General features: G+C 45.4%; 1 long non-coding RNA gene across 1 annotated transcript; it reads right to left on the minus strand.

Moving 5' to 3' along the window:
* Positions 1-301: 301 nt before the first annotated feature.
* On the minus strand, positions 302-15051 carry LOC139059595 (uncharacterized). The gene is made up of 3 exons (XR_011514222.1): positions 14975-15051; positions 13699-13839; positions 302-1422 (listed from the first exon to the last, which is right to left on the minus strand). It is a non-coding gene; the product is annotated as an uncharacterized lncRNA (long non-coding RNA).
* Between the last annotated feature and the right edge of the window lie 764 nt (positions 15052-15815).

Below are 15815 nucleotides of genomic sequence, written 5' to 3' on the forward strand. Positions count from 1 at the left end.
GCGCCGAACGCTGCGTTGCTCGACGTTCACCGCGTGATAGGTGGGCGCTAAGTCCGATGCGGGGCGCATCGTAAGTGATTGCTGTGCCGTAGCGCATTGTCTTATACCCCTTGGCGGGTCGACGGGAACGCTGTCGCGTCCCACTCTTGAAGGCGAAGCTTAAGCGTCCTCCAATTTTTTCACCTTGCCAGTTGATGAAGCCTCAGCAGCTGCAATCGCCTGCGACTGCTCCTAAAGGTGCCATGAGGTCAGGCAGCGAACAGATACCACGTAGGAGAACTTTCAGAGTACATTGTATGAGTCGAGGTGTGTAATTTGTGCTTTAGTTCGGCAGCATTGCCACAGTCACAACTATTCAGTGCAGCTCCTAAATTTCAACCACATCAACAAAATAAATTAGGACACTTCCTTCAGTACGGTGGCAGATGCTCAGCTGCAGGCTTTCAAGAAACATGCATTATCTTCAGACAGTACCAGTACAGCCCATAGCACATCTTTCAAGCACTCCAGACAAGTACACCGATTACATTGTACACGGAGCATCTGGTGCCCATTTACCTATACAGTCAAGGTAGCCCCTAGAACACGTTTTGTGACAGGCATGCTGGACACCTTGTCCCCTGAAATGCAAGTGCCATTTGGTACTTCAGTGCCTGTAGTGTCCTTTACATCTAAATGAATATTGAATACATAGTAATGACATGAAGACGACAAAAAAGCCATAAGCCATCAACTGTGTGGCAAATCTGGGTGCAAGCCATTCTCTTATCAAATATACCTGTAGGCATTGCGACCAATGTGCTCGCAAGATGTATGACGCATTGGTCATTGTAGAGCTGTAAGGACATGATAATCCTAGGATGACTGTTCTTGAGGCTTTTTCCCCCAATTTACATCTTTTGAAACGTGTATACTGTAGTCAGGAAAACAAAAATGCTACACCTGGCGTGTGGTAAGTTTTGCGTCTTATTTCCTAGCAGCTCATTGAAACGAGCCACTATGACAAATTGAAATGCTGTTACCTCATCAGACATTCAAATTTCTTAAACACTAACAAAACCAGATAGGCATTAGAGTGAGCATCACTTAAATACATTACACTGGCTTAAAGTTATTGCGCCGCTTTGTGCCAGGTAAAAATGTTACAAACATCAAAAATGATCAGATTCTATGGCCAACCGTGAAAAGTAAATAGACACATCATTAAGCTTTCTTAAAGGGGTTCAGAAGCTTTACAACTGGCAGTCTTGGTGATGGACACTCTGATAGATGAGCAGCCATTCAACTGAGACGAGAATGTTGAGGGCTTCGCATGGAAGTCTGTGAGACACTGAAGAGTTATTGGTCCACATGAAGGAGGTTGCTTGCATACACGTCTGGGCCACCGTACTGAATGCATGGTGTTACCGGAACGTTTTCTCCCTGCATTGTGGTAAAGAAAGCATGGTTAAATTTAGACGATATTTAATATGCAAAAGAAGAGGTGAGGCGTTCAGACAGGACACTAGGGTAGAGAAGTGGACAAGACGAACGTGAAAAACACGAAATATTTCAAGAAATTGTTCTAATGCACAAATGTTTTTTTTTTTTTGCTATGCGTCATTCCTTCTGGGAGTTTGTAACCGCAACATATTTCATACGTAAGAGAGTAGAATTGATCACCTTGGTAAGTTTGTACAAGTTCGTTTGAGGCAAGAAAGCGAGTTTGACAAAGACAACATCAACATTCTTGATTGAAAAAGGAACACCTCAGATGACATAAATTCCTGTGAGTGGGAATTATCCAGTTCAAGAAAAACAATTAAAAACTGGCGCACCGATCCTGAAACAAGAATAAGCACCTGCTACTGCAAAAAGCTAATAATTGATAGGTTTTAATAGCACAAGGGCATCTTTGGCCAAAGAGCGCCAAGTCTATACTGCAAAAGATAAACTTATCGCATATTTACAAACAAATATATAAAGATGACTGATGCCTCTCTGCACTACAGTTGCTTTGCTCTAGCATGAAGTCATTTTAATGCATGCACACGTACATACACACGCTACACCGAAGCGTAACAGCTGCAGAATTAAAATTTAGCAGCAATGAAGTCGCAACCTTTAACCCTTAATCCCGAGCTGTACTAGTGACTAGAGGTAGTACCACAATCGCCAGGGACGAGTCGCAGTCTTTCTGCTCGATGTTATGTTGCTCTGATTGTCAATAAGTTACAGTCGCATTGAGGGAAAGCCGCCCTCAAAAATAAAAGCAGCTCTTGAGGGAAAGCTGCCCTCAAGAGCAGCTTTTATTTTTGTGTTATTTCTAACCAGAGAACAATGAAGTAATATTGGTACGTGTAGAAGGACGCAGACAAAAGAGGCTATTTACAGACTATTTACACTAGACTGGAGCCAGAGCGCCAGGCCGACATTCACTCGCGCCAAGGGCACAGACCCACTTCGTCGTCGTTCTCACGGCGGCCCGTCTCTCGGGTATCTACCGATAATATCGCAATATTACCCCCGGCGGCAAAAGCGCCGTCACGGTGCTGTTAAATGTCCAAGGCACGTGGAGGGATGTAGGGCTTGAGTCGGGCGACGTGGACAATGTCACTGCTGGTCACAGCAGAGGACGTAGTGGGCGTGGCGAGAACGATTTCGTAGGTGACATCTGTCACTTGGCGAAGCACGCGATATGGGCCCGTGTAGCAGGAAAGCAGTTTTTCACAAAGGCCAACTTTACGCGATGGTGACCAAAGCAACGCGAGAGTGCCGGGGACAAAATTGACATCACGGTGATGGAGGTCGTAGCGCTGCTTTTGTTTGTCTTGAGAGACTGGTAGACGAGCGCGCGCAAGTTGGCGAGCATGGTCAGCATGGGCGATAGCATCATGGGCATATGCGCTAGTTGATGCTGTGGTGGACGGAAGCACAGTGTCAAGTGGTAGCGCCGGTTCCCGGCCATACAAGAGGTAAAAAGGAGAAAAGCCAGCAGTGTCGAGACGGGCAGAGTTATACGCAAAGGTGATGTAAGGTAGAGCCTGGTCCCAGTCATGGTGGTCGTCTTAAACGTGTTTGGATAGCATGTCTGTAAGGGTGCGGTTCAAACGCTCACTGAGGCCGTTTGTTTGAGGGTGGTAGGAGGTGGTAAACTTATGCTGTATTGAGCAGGCACGCATGATGTCGTCAATGACTTTGGCTAAGAACGTACGGCCACGGTCTGTCAGCAATTCACGCGGAGCCCCATGAATCAAAATGATATCATGCAGGAGGAAGTCCGCAACATCAGTTGCGCAACTGGTCGGAAGAGCGCGGGTTACGGCACAGCGGGTCGCGTAGTCCGCCGCGACTGCAACCCACTTGTTTCCTGATGTAGATTCCGGAAATGGGCCGAGAAGGTCTAAGCCCACACGATGGAAGGGCTCGGCAAAGATGTCGAGCGGCTGCAGGTAACCGGCGGGGAGCTGGGAAGGCTTCTTGCGTCGTTGGCAAAGTTCACAGGCGGCGACGTAACGTCTTACGGAACGGGCAAGGCCCGGCCAAAAAAAACGGTGACGTACACGGTCATAGGTTCGAGATACGCCGAGGTGTCCTGCCGTTAGTGCGTCGTGGAGCTCTTCTAAAACGGTTGAGCGGAGGTGTTTAGGTATGACAAGTAGGAACTCAGAGCCGTCCGGATGAAGGATGAAGGAACAGAGTACCGTCGCGGAGGCCGAAGAGGTGTAGTGTGGCGTCGGCCGGAGAGTGTTCAAAACGGTCGATGAGTGCTCTGATGTAGGCGTCACGACGTTACTCGTCCGCGAAATGAAGCAGCTGCGACACAGAGAATACGCAAGCAGCACTGGTAATATTGGAGGAGTCAGGGTCGTCAACAGGGTAACGCGACAAGCTGTGAGCGTCTTGGTGCAGGCGGCCAGACTTGTACACTACGGAATATGAAAATTCTTGTAGCCTCAAAGCCCATCGACCAAGCCGGCCTGTAGGATCTCTTAGCGATGAGAGCCAGCACAGAGCATGATCAAATCAAATCAAATCTTTATTCAGCATTCTTCCACGTATGAAAAAAAGAATGCTAGGACAAGAGCAAAAAAGCTGCTACAAGCAGCTTGACGAGGCCCTTGCCCCTGTTTGACTGGCAGCGAGAAGGTTTTACACTCATTGTAAATATATATTGTTTACATATATGCGTTGCATCTCACAGAAAAAAAAACAAGACAAATGTATTCGCGTACAATAGAGTCCCACGTACAGGCCAACATGTCTGAAAACATATGCAGGAAAAGGAATGTATGACAAATGTATTCACGTACAATAGTATCCCACGTACAGGCCAACATGTCTGAAAACATATAAAGGAAATGGAAGGAAAAAAAACGCATTTCTGGTCCAATTTAGACCATTTTCACTCAGGTTGTACAGACAATAAAGGATCATACAAAGGTAATACGAAAACAAGTGACTGCAATATAACAGAAAACGTTTACATTACATTTTTCCCTTAGCCTTTTTCCCCTTTCTTTCTTGTTTTTTAAAGTTGAAGACCGTCGTTCGCCATTAAAAATTCTTTCCATTGTTTTCTAGTGATGGTCCTCGGGTCTACATGCCTCCTTTCAAGGCTATTTAGCAGGAATGGTACACGATATTGTAACCTGTTAAAACCATTATTGGTTCGGGAAAATGGCAAATCCCATATTTCTCTTTGCCTTACGCTGTACGGCAGCTGCAATGATTTTTTGAGGCAGCTCATTCGAAGAAAATGCTCATTTGTGCGTCTTAAGCTGCTCTGGTATTTTAAGAACAGGTTAAATATGTATGCATGCTTGACAGAAAGGACATTAAGTGACTGAAACAAATCCCGCGTATGGGAATCGTATGGGGCATTTGCGATATGGCGAATAACTTTTTTCTGTATTACAAGTAATCTGTGAATGTTTGTTTGAGATGTTGTCCCCCAAACAAGGTTACAGTAGTTTATATGCGGGAGGAATAAGGCATTATATAGAAGAAGCTTGAGTTTCGGTGGAATCACCTGTCGCAATCTGCAAATCATTCCACATGCCCTCGCCAAATTTTTAGCTACAAGGTCAACATGAGCGTCCCAAGTTAAATTTTCGTGAAAAATGACTCCTAGTGTTTTAACCTGTTTTGCAAGCTCGATTTTAAAATTGTCAAAATAGATATCCAAGCAACGATTTATTTGCTTTTGCACCGGCGCAAATAAAATACATTTGGTTTTTGCTGCGTTTATTTGTAAGGAATTTACTGTGCTCCATTGAAACAATCTATCAAGGGTAATATTTGCTAAACTTGTGAGTTCCTTAATATCCTTGGACTGAAAGAAAATGCTGGTATCATCTGCATAGATAACAAAATATGCTTGATCACTAATGCTTATTAAATCATTACCATAAAGATTGAATAAGATCGGTCCCAGTATACTGCCCTGCGGAACCCCAGCCTTCACAGGAAGCAAAGATGAATATTCGCCTGAAATAGCGATGCACTGTTTTCTTCGTTCGAGATATGATTTTAGTAATTCTAAAGGTATTCCACGAAAGCCATAATGTGCTAATTTGCATAATAAAGTGGTATGATTAATCCTGTCGAACGCCTTCGAAAAATCGATGAATATGCCAAGGGTTAACTTCCTTTCCTCAAATCCATTAAGTATGTACTCTTTTTGCGACAATAGAGCCAGTTCGGTTGACACCTGCTTTCGAAAACCGTATTGCTGAGACGTTATAATCGAAAACCTATTGCAAAATGTTGTCACTCTATTACAAATAACTTTTTCCAGACCTTTCGAAATAACAGGTAATATTGCCACTGGTCTGTAGTTGGATAAATCGTTTCTGTCTCCAGACTTATACAACACCGAAACCTTTGCGAGCTTCATTTTGTCTGGAAAAACACCTGTAGACAAACAAGTAATTAACAGATGGGTGAAAACCGGTACCAGGAGATCGAGTACAAACTTAATAGGTCATGGTCAGTGACTACGGAGAAAGGGCGACCCTAAAGGTAAGGATGGAACTTCGCTACAGCCCAGACTACAGCAAGGCATTCTCGTTCCGTAATGGAATAGTTGCGCTCCGGTGGTGTGAGGAGACGGCTCGCATAAGCAATAACGCGATCCTGGCCACGCTGACGCTGGGCTAAGACGGCACCTACGCCATGACCACTGGCATCTGTACGCAATTCTGTAGGGGCATCAGGGTCTAAGTGGGCCAGAATGGGTGGTGAGGAGAGAAGAGTAGCGAGACGAGAGAGGGCGGCGGCTTCTGCAGTACCCCACGAGAATTGTACGCCTTTCTTCAAAAGATTAGTGAGGGGTCTAGCAATTGCCGCAAAATCTTGAATAAAACGACGAAAGTACGAGCATAACCATACAAAACTTCGAACGTCGGCGGGTGTCTGCGGAACCGGAAAGTCTCGGACAGCGCGAGTTTTGTCGGGATCAGGCTGTACTCCGGAAACGTCAACGAGGTAGCCCAGAACAGTAATTTGGCGGCGGCTGAAGCGACATTTGGACTAGTTAAGTTGCAGCTTCGCCTTTCGAAATACATCAAGTATTGCTGTGAGACGCTCAAGGTAAGTGTCGAACGTGGGTGAGAAGACGATGACGTCGTCGGGGTTGCAGAGACATGTGGACCATTTGAAACCTCGGAGCAAGGAGTCCATCATACTCTCAGAGGTAGCAGGGGCGTTGCATAATCCAAACGGCATTACTTTAAATTGGTATAGGCCATCAGGTCTGGTGAACGCGGTTTTTTCTATGTCCATATCGTCAACAGCAGTCTGCCAGTATCCAGAGCGAAGATCAATAGAAGAGAAATAGCTGTAACCGTGGAGGCAGTGTAGGGCGTCGTCTATACGTGGGAGCGGGTAGACGTCCTTCTTAGCAATGTTGTTGAGATGACGGTAGTCTACACAGAAGCGCCATGTGCCATCCTTCTTCTTAACCAGCACTACAGGTGACGCCCAGGGACTAAAAGAAGGTTCAATGATGTTTTTGTCTAGCATTTTGTTCACTTCGCTTTGAATGACTTGGCTTTCCGACACAGAAACTCGGTACGGTCGTCGGTGAAAAGGAGTAGCATCGCCAGTAAGAATCCGATGCATGACCGCGAGCGTCTGGCCTAAAGGGCGATCGTCGAAGTCGAAAATATCTCTGTAGGCCGATAACACTTGATAAAGGTCTTCAGCCTGCACAGAAGACAAGTCCGTCGTAACCATTTCGTGTATCTTGGGATCGGCGGCCGAGGCTGGCACGAGAGGCCTGCTAAGCTCGCAAGAAGGATCGGTTGATAAAGTTGACACGTGATGGTCACCGAGACAGTCAACGTTGGCAAGGCAAATACCTTGTGGCAGAATTCGCTTCGCCAATCCAAAGTTAAAGATAGGCATGAAAGTGCGGTTCGCACTAATAGCAAGTATACTATGAGGCACGGTAACGTCATACTGCAGTGGACTGCCGCGCAGACGAGTGACGAGGTACTCGCGGTCAGGGACTGGTGGGGAAGACATGAGTTCAATATAGGCTAATGATTTCGGCGGCAGGCAAAATAAAGCCAGTGGGGCGTAGGCGGCACTGGGGTGCGTCAGAAGGTTCTGCGAGAATCGGTAACTCAAGGCGAAGGGTACTGGCAGAGCAGTCAATAAGAGCAGAATGCGCTGAGAGAAAATCGATGCCGAGAATGAGGTCGTGAGGGCAATGAGCATTCACGGTGAAGAGGACAGGAGTGTGGCGGCCGGCGATGCTAACACGTGCCGTACGCATGCCGATGATAGACACAGTACCGCCATCCGCAACGTGGACGACGCGTGCCGACGCTGGGGTGAGGAGCTTGTTCAGTCGTCATCGGAAGGCAGCACTCATAATATAAATATGTGCCCCTGTATCGATGAGTGCCGTGACAGGATATCCATCAACGTTAGCGTCAAGAAGGTTTTGGTTCGTGTTTAACGTGAGCAGAGGATTTGAGGGCAGTGTCGACAACGCAGCTTCACCTCCAGAAGCTGCAGTGCCTAGTTTTCCGGCTGGGCCCGGGAGGTGATAGGCGGCGAAGAGAAGCGGCGGGGTTGGGGCGAACGGGACTGACGGCGTCGAGGTGAGGGCGAGCGGCTGTAGCGAAGGTTCAGAGAAGAAGCATCAGCGGCAGTGGGTTCACGGCGGGTGGCATAGGGAAGAGAAGGTCCAAAGGTGCGGGAGTAAGTGGCGGCGTATGTCCGAGGAGGCGGAGGCCATCGGTCGCGGCAGTGACGAGTGACGTGGCCGATGCGACAGCAGTGAAAGCAGATTGGTCTGTCATCAGGGGTACGCCAATCAGACGGGTTGCGGCGAGATGTGGCGGAAAAGGACTGTCGGGGACGAGGGGGGCTGGTAGAGAACTGGGGGATGCTGGGTTGAGATGTTGAACACGCGGAGTTCAGACACGTGTTCTCAAATTCTTGTTGGACTACGGCCTGAGTCATGGCAATCGTGGTTGCTGGCGGATCGGGAGGCGTCGGGGAGAAAGCTGGCGAACAGGCGGACTCGAGCTCGCGGCGAACAATACGGGTAACGTCGTCACAGGTGGTGGCCTGACGCGATCGACCCTCACATGTCGACGTAGCAGCGGTGTCGGGTAGCCGCGTGATGTGGTGTGTGATACGACGGCTCTTGGCTAGTTCAAGGCGACGGCATTCTTTAATGATGGAGTCGATTGACGAGACATTGCCGAAAACAAGCAAATTGAAAGCGTCGTCGGCGATGCCTTTTAGGACATGTGACACTTTATCTGATTTAGACATAGCATCGTCAGCTTTGCGGCATAAAGCCAAGACGTCGAAGATGTAGGAAACGTACGGCTCTGTAGATGTCTGAACGCGAGACGCAAGAGCCTTTCTCGCGGCAACCTTGCGGCCAATGGGGTCGCCAAACAGTTTCCGTAGCTTTTCTTTGAAAGAGACCCAACTGCTGATCTCGTCGTCATGCGTCTGGTACCACACGCGTGGGGTGCCGCCAAGATTAAAGGTGACATTGGCGAGCATAATGGTTGGTCCAACCTGTTATTAGAGCTGGCATGTTGATATAACTTGAGCCATTCATCAAAGTCCAGTTCGTCCAGGCCAGAGAACACACCAGGGTCGCGATGTTGGGCAACCGTGACGACAGGAGCAGTCGGACCAGCCGAAGCCGTTGCAGAGGCGGGCTCGTCACCGGGAGGTATGGTGACAAGCTCGACGTACCGACCACTCCGGAGTTCCGTGGCGAGGATGGGGATCGCTAACCTCCACCAGAATGTTACGTGTAGAAAGACACAGACAAAAGAGGCTATTTACAGACTACTTACACTAGACTGGAGCCAGAGCGCCAGGCCGACATTCACGGCGGCCCGTCTCTCGGGTATCTACCGATAATATCGTAATAATATATTTTTAGAATGAGAATGACCGAGAAAATGAGTACATAAAAATTTGGAAAATTTGATACATTATGCCGGAATTAACTTGGGGGTTAATGGGTAAAGCGACAATCCACTAACTAGGACAAGTTTTGACATGTTTGCTACCAGTGAATGCTAGAAAATGTGTTCGCATTCTGTAGTTTTGTCCAACAATGCAAAATGGATTCTTAATAACTAAAGAAATCAATGGAAAGGTATCATGAAGTATATTTCGTGAATGTAATGCAGAATCACTCGACTTCGGTTACTATATAATCTCCACTCGATTAACCTGAACTTTCTCAACTAGTTCAGGAAGTGCTGCATTTCACTACTCGTTCGACCAGTTAAACGTGGCAGCAACTGCAGGTTGTGATTTGTTTAGCTTAGTGCAGGCTTTGTACAGGGCGAGTTCACAGCATTCCCTGCACTTGGCTGAAAGGTAGTGCATGTTTACGGAGCAAGTGTGGTGCCGATTCTGCACGAGCGAGGTGCAGAAATCATGGAGTTCCATACAGTATTTACTGGAGGGGACTCTGACGCTAATGTCTACAGGAGATGAAACAAGAACGGCTGTACCAGCATGGCAATTATGGGAAGTACATGGATTTGCCTAAACTTCATCTGTTTGGCCTAAAACGGCTTTGTGACTTTCTAAACTAGCCATTTTCGTCAATATACTGTGTAATAAATAAATAACCATCATTAAAACCGTCGGATGACAGGATTCGAACACAGCAACTCTAGAAGAGTACTCTGATATTGAAACCAATAAGCCACGCAGGCATGTAACGAGAACCGAGTGCAACGCCCTGATGAATTTATCGCGGGCATACCAGTGCCTTGAGACGCTTGGCGCGTTTTGATTTGGTCACCTGGACAAGCTCAATCATTGCAATTAATAGCAATTATGCATGTTGGCGGCGTCTTCTGCACTTCGAATAGCGTTTCGACTGCGCTGAAATTTACAATAAGATTTACATAGCATATAATATACAAAGCCACAAGAGTGTCTGAATTCACAAGCACGATCAGACAAATCCATGTGCTTCCTATCATTCCCATGGTGGTACAACGACTGCAGCGCCAGAGTTCCCTCTAGTAATTACTGTAAGAAACTCTATGGCAGAAATAACCAAATTGCCTGGCATTTTGTTCTGGAGTAATAAACTAACTTTTGCTGTCCCATAAATCTTACTGGTCATTAATTCCAAGTTTGAGTGCAGTCACATGTTTAGTAGGCAATTGTGGTATTTTGCATAAACATTGCAAAGCCAACTGTGATGAAAGTTCACTCTGGTAAATTGGTTACGATCGAGTAGTATAGACTACTGAAGCAATCTCAGCAATCTCTCGAAGGCTACTCAAGTAATTTTCTTATTAGCAGCCTTTAGACAGCGTTCGAGCATATGACACATGCACCTCAGATATGCTGATATTTCCTTGACTCAGCAAGAAGCGATGCTTCATATTCCACGAGGCTACTTCAATCAACGTAGTACTGGTGCTCTCTAAAAACAATGCCAATGCAGATGATGTAAATATTATTCAAGGGCAGCAGTTATGCCTGAAATTATGTTAGATTACAGTTTTTCTTAACGCATGATCAGACCATATTAGAAGTGCTTCTTAAAGCCCTCCTATTTATTAGACTAGTCATATCTCTGTACACAAAGGCTACTATAATTAGGTGCCATGCTATTCATCATCTTAACAAAAACTTCACTCAGTAATACACACGCTGTGATAAGATTTCTTTGAGACCACATTGAGATGCTGTGCAAGGTTAATTCATTATTTTTAAAATGGAGCTCTTGTTCTTCTAAACGAGAAGAAAGGGAACTGAGCGTCAAAATTTTTCTTAATCACAGCTAGGAGATGCCAGGGAAGGCACATGGAAACTTATTTGTAATATTGTATTTAAATGTAGAAATGATAAAGGCAAATGAAAATGGTCAAAGAAACAACCAGTCATGGGCGGAGAAAGAACCTGCAACCTTTGCATTAGGTATGTGATGCACTAACCACTGTGCTACCAAGGCAGCACTAAACCGTCCACAATGCCCTGTCAGATTGTCGAGGCTCGAACGCGGCCGTAGTACCACAGTGGTTAGTATATCACATGCGTAATGTGAACGTTATGGGTCCGCTCCCCACCCACAGGTGGATGTCCTTTCAACCACTTTCATTTTCCTTGAATTTATCATTTCTATACTTCATATAAAAAACTTAAAACATGCTCCTGTTTGCTTTCCTTGGCCTCATTATCTGCTGGCTTCTTCCAGTTGCGTTACTTCCAACACTTATGCATATTCTCATCTGGTAAGTAAACAGCTTTTGCATGATGCTGGATAGCAATATAAAGCATTATTGCAGGGCCGTGTTACGTAGAAAGCCTTACATTGGCCACGCAAGGTGTATTAATGTAAATCTGAAAAAATACAATTCCCACTCTAGACAGCAATGCTGTGTACTGCTGTGTGTACCAGGCTTTAAAGAAAACAACTTGTTCAGAAATAAATCCACCAAACAAAAAAGAAATATGAAAACTAGATGAACATTTGTGCAGATGCACGTTACAAATTTAGCACAGCAACAGATGAAGACATAATGAAGGAAGCGCGAAGATGGTTTATTTTGGAAACACGCGGCAATATACTTGAAAGATGCATATGAGCTTACATGTGGAGAAATATTGTTTATAAATAAATAAATAAATAAATGTAGCAGCTAAACTACGAACAGGCCTAGAACACACTGATGCAAGTTGTCGAGCATGTGAACCTCATCGTGCCCTCAAGACAAAGAGACATGGCTTTCTCATGATTCCCTACGCATGGCTGCCTCACACAACTTAGCCGCTTCTATATATGCCTTGTAAGTTCTAGGTGTTCTGTGCGACTTGTGCAAGGTTTAAATATGTACAAGTGCCACGTAGCTAGACACAACCAAGGTAATGTCGGTTGCCATCGTTTTGAGTAAGTGAAACCAATTTTTGCATTTTTCCTAATTAGTTAATTTGTTATTAACGATTATGTAACCGCTCAAATAATATATTCAAATTAAAAGTGTCAGTGGGAAAATTGCAGAGCATCCTCAAAAATTCCCAATCCAGCTTTCTACTGCACAATAGGTGCAATACACATTTTTTTTCCAAGTTTGAAAGAAGCTTGTGAATACATGCAAGAAGTGCTGTGCAACTAACCACTCGTGCACCTGAACACCATTTGGCTCCTTCTTTCATGCTAGGAAAAACACTTTGAGAAGAATATTTTAGAAATTGATTAATTGTTTGTGACTATGTTTTAGGCAAAATGCATGAAATAGTGTGACTGCCACCTTCATTTTCCGCAAGATCAATTGAATCCTTTTTCATGTCCAAATCCAGCTATACATGGTGCGTGTTTTGAGCTGGTTCTATAATCTAGGCTGCTTTTGGCTAATTGAAGCTTCGCACACTAATAATCGAGTCTACAGCCTAAAAATAAATTGGTACATAAACGGTCGCTGTCAGTACTCCATACTCCTTTAACTTACTGCAAAGTGCTTGTGAGCCAAGAAGTTGGTAGTTCTAAGCAGTATTTCTCATTGTGACCTGGCGTTATAGCCCAGTTACTATGATGCCATGCTGCTCAGTCATGCTGGTCATAGCTTCAATCTAGGCCATGGCACGTGCCCTCCAATGGGGCTAAATGCAATAATGCTTATGCGTTTAGATTCAGGTGTACATTAAAGAAGGCCAGGATCCCAAATCTTCAGGTTGTGACTTTGGAATGTAAACGCCCTTAATTTAATTTTAAAATCTAAAGGTGCTTTATTAGGAGCAGGACATCATCTTGAGCTTTTACTGCACTGCCATGGCACCAAGAAGCTCCGAGTAAATCCAAACAACTCCTTAGACAATCTCTATCTCTTGCAACCATATACAAACACTTCTCTGCATGCACCTCTGTTGCTGTTATATTTAGTTCCGTATGCCAAGGTGGATTAGGATGTCAGAACAACTTTAAAACCTGTTTTTTTAACCGCTTTAATGTTGTTGGTTATCTTGCATCTCTTTGTGTGCCGAATGCACATTTCAGTGCATCAATTTCTTCAAAAAGTTCACTCTTTATTTGTGCATGCAAAAAGGGTTCACATAAACTGGTTTCTGAAGATCTGTATAACAAGCAAGAACAATTCTATGTAGTCTGCACAAAGAGAAAGGATTGTTTTATAAATATGTGATTTATTTCTTTAAAAAAAGGCAGCTGTCAGTATTCTGTTCCAAAGTGAAAATTGCCCCTACCTGGCTCTGCTTCGTTTTCCGATGTTGATGGTCTGTCTATTCGGGGGCACTCAACTGACAGGCAGCACTTTGGCCATGTATGGTGTGCTGTCACCAGGCCCAAGGTTGATCGACATCCTCACCAAAAGTCGAGTCCGAGCTCTATAAAAGAAACAACTCATCATTTTGGCATCAGTTTTGTCATCTTGTGTGCTGCACAAACTGCCGTCAGTGAAATATTCCGTCACTTGGATACTGAAAAAAATTCAAGCATTTTCTGGCAACCAAGCTGAATACACAATAAATGGAGAACATTAAAGAGCAAATACAGTTGTCCCATTAGATTGATCAAGTACAGCAGAAATGGAAATAAATCAGTGATAGTGTGTCTGTTGGCTTTAAATGCAATAAACGTAAAAGCAGGAACTTGCAGCCGCGCCACTTTGAATTTCCCGCGTTTGCTACACCTCGCAACAAGTTTGGCATCGTCCGGTACTCAGGGAAAGTAATCGCTTAAATTTAAGATGAACGAGCGTCGGCATAAATTAACAGGATATTTAACCGGGCAATATTTGCGCATAAAACAACTCACGTAGCGAAGCTACTGTCAAATACCCGATGACGCATCTGCGGGCGGTGCAGTTTGGGCGAACAATTCAAAAAGGAATGCGAGTTTCATTTGTTTCACGCCCACCAAGCTAAGATAGAATTTGAGTTTCCTACTAAACTATACTGGATATTTACGCTCCGAATAAAACGCTGGAAATTTTGTTACGTCACATTGCATACGTATGAAAGAGGAAATTGCTTTTATTGCATTCTGCCCAGGCGGCATGTAGCAGCTACCACTGTCATGCAGCAAAAGCATGAAAGTGGTACTCGCGGCAAGGAAAACAAACACATACAGCGCCGACGTTACGCCTCGTGTAGTTAGAACTAAGCACGATCAAGCCAGTTTTCGAGACTTCATTACGGCATGAACACTACCATACATCGAGCGAAACAACTGTCTGCTCTCGAAAATTATTACCGCTTCCATTTACGTACCTATCGCTGCCAGAAGCAAAAGTCAACGGGCTAGCTGTCCACAAGCCGCAGGTTAGACTCACAGCAACATATTACGGTAACGTAAAACAATTTCCATGCTGTCTTAGCAGCCGCGGTGTGCGCTAAGTGCCGCAGTTCTCGTTTGCCGCTCGAAATTCACACCATGATGACGGGTACTGCATCTTTCACATGAAATATTGCACGCTTTGCTCCGGAGCTCAATAGGAGGGCGAAACGCATTTGCACGTACCTGAAATCCGCACGCCGGAAATTCGTCGACGCTTCCGAACCCCGTACGGCCGCTTCACTTGGTCGGGAGGCACTTCTATCAAACACATCACATGCGACACTCCTGACACTGTATATGCGAACACGAGAAAATGACGCAGGCCGCATTGCGACACCGTGCAGCCGTGCATCCACCGATGACGTGTGTGCGCGGACTTGCAGAGAACAAAACCATACAAAACGTTAGGCGCGAGAAGATGGGGGCTCTTGCTGCGGAGACGAAGCAGCGGTGTAGCCATGGGTATTGGCGACGAGGAGTTACGGAGTCACCATCTATCGGAAGCGCCTCGCTGGCGTAGTCTCATTGTAGCATTTTGATCTCCGAGTTGTCTGAATTTGTCCGAGTCCGTAATTTTGACCGATTTTCTGCCTCTGAGGTTTTTGGCCGTTATAGTAGTTGCCACTATGTAGTGGTCACTACCTACGCTAGTCATGTAGTTCTGCCATGTCACGTGCCCTTTATACTTCGTGAGCGTCAGGTGCAGAAATGTGTTAACCTGTGTACTCCTACCAATTCTAGTAGGTAGATGTGACTGGGTCTGTCTGTAGCGCAAGGCGCGCATTCTAAATTTAATTCCAGAGGTGCGTGCCTTCGTTATATTTGTTCGGTATCCCCAGGTCATGTTTTGTGCATTAAAGTCTCCCACTATGACTAGCGCATTATATTTAAACATTGTGAGTGCCCTATGTATAATGGTAGGGTGTCCTCCCTTTGGGTTGCCTTATACATTAAGTATAAATGCGGCGGGTGTGCATGTCGCTTGTGAAATTAGTTCTACTAGGAGACAGTCCAAGTCAGACAT

The sequence above is a fragment of the Dermacentor albipictus genome, chromosome 4 (genome assembly GCF_038994185.2).
Source record: "Dermacentor albipictus isolate Rhodes 1998 colony chromosome 4, USDA_Dalb.pri_finalv2, whole genome shotgun sequence".
Lineage (NCBI taxonomy): Eukaryota > Metazoa > Arthropoda > Arachnida > Ixodida > Ixodidae > Dermacentor > Dermacentor albipictus.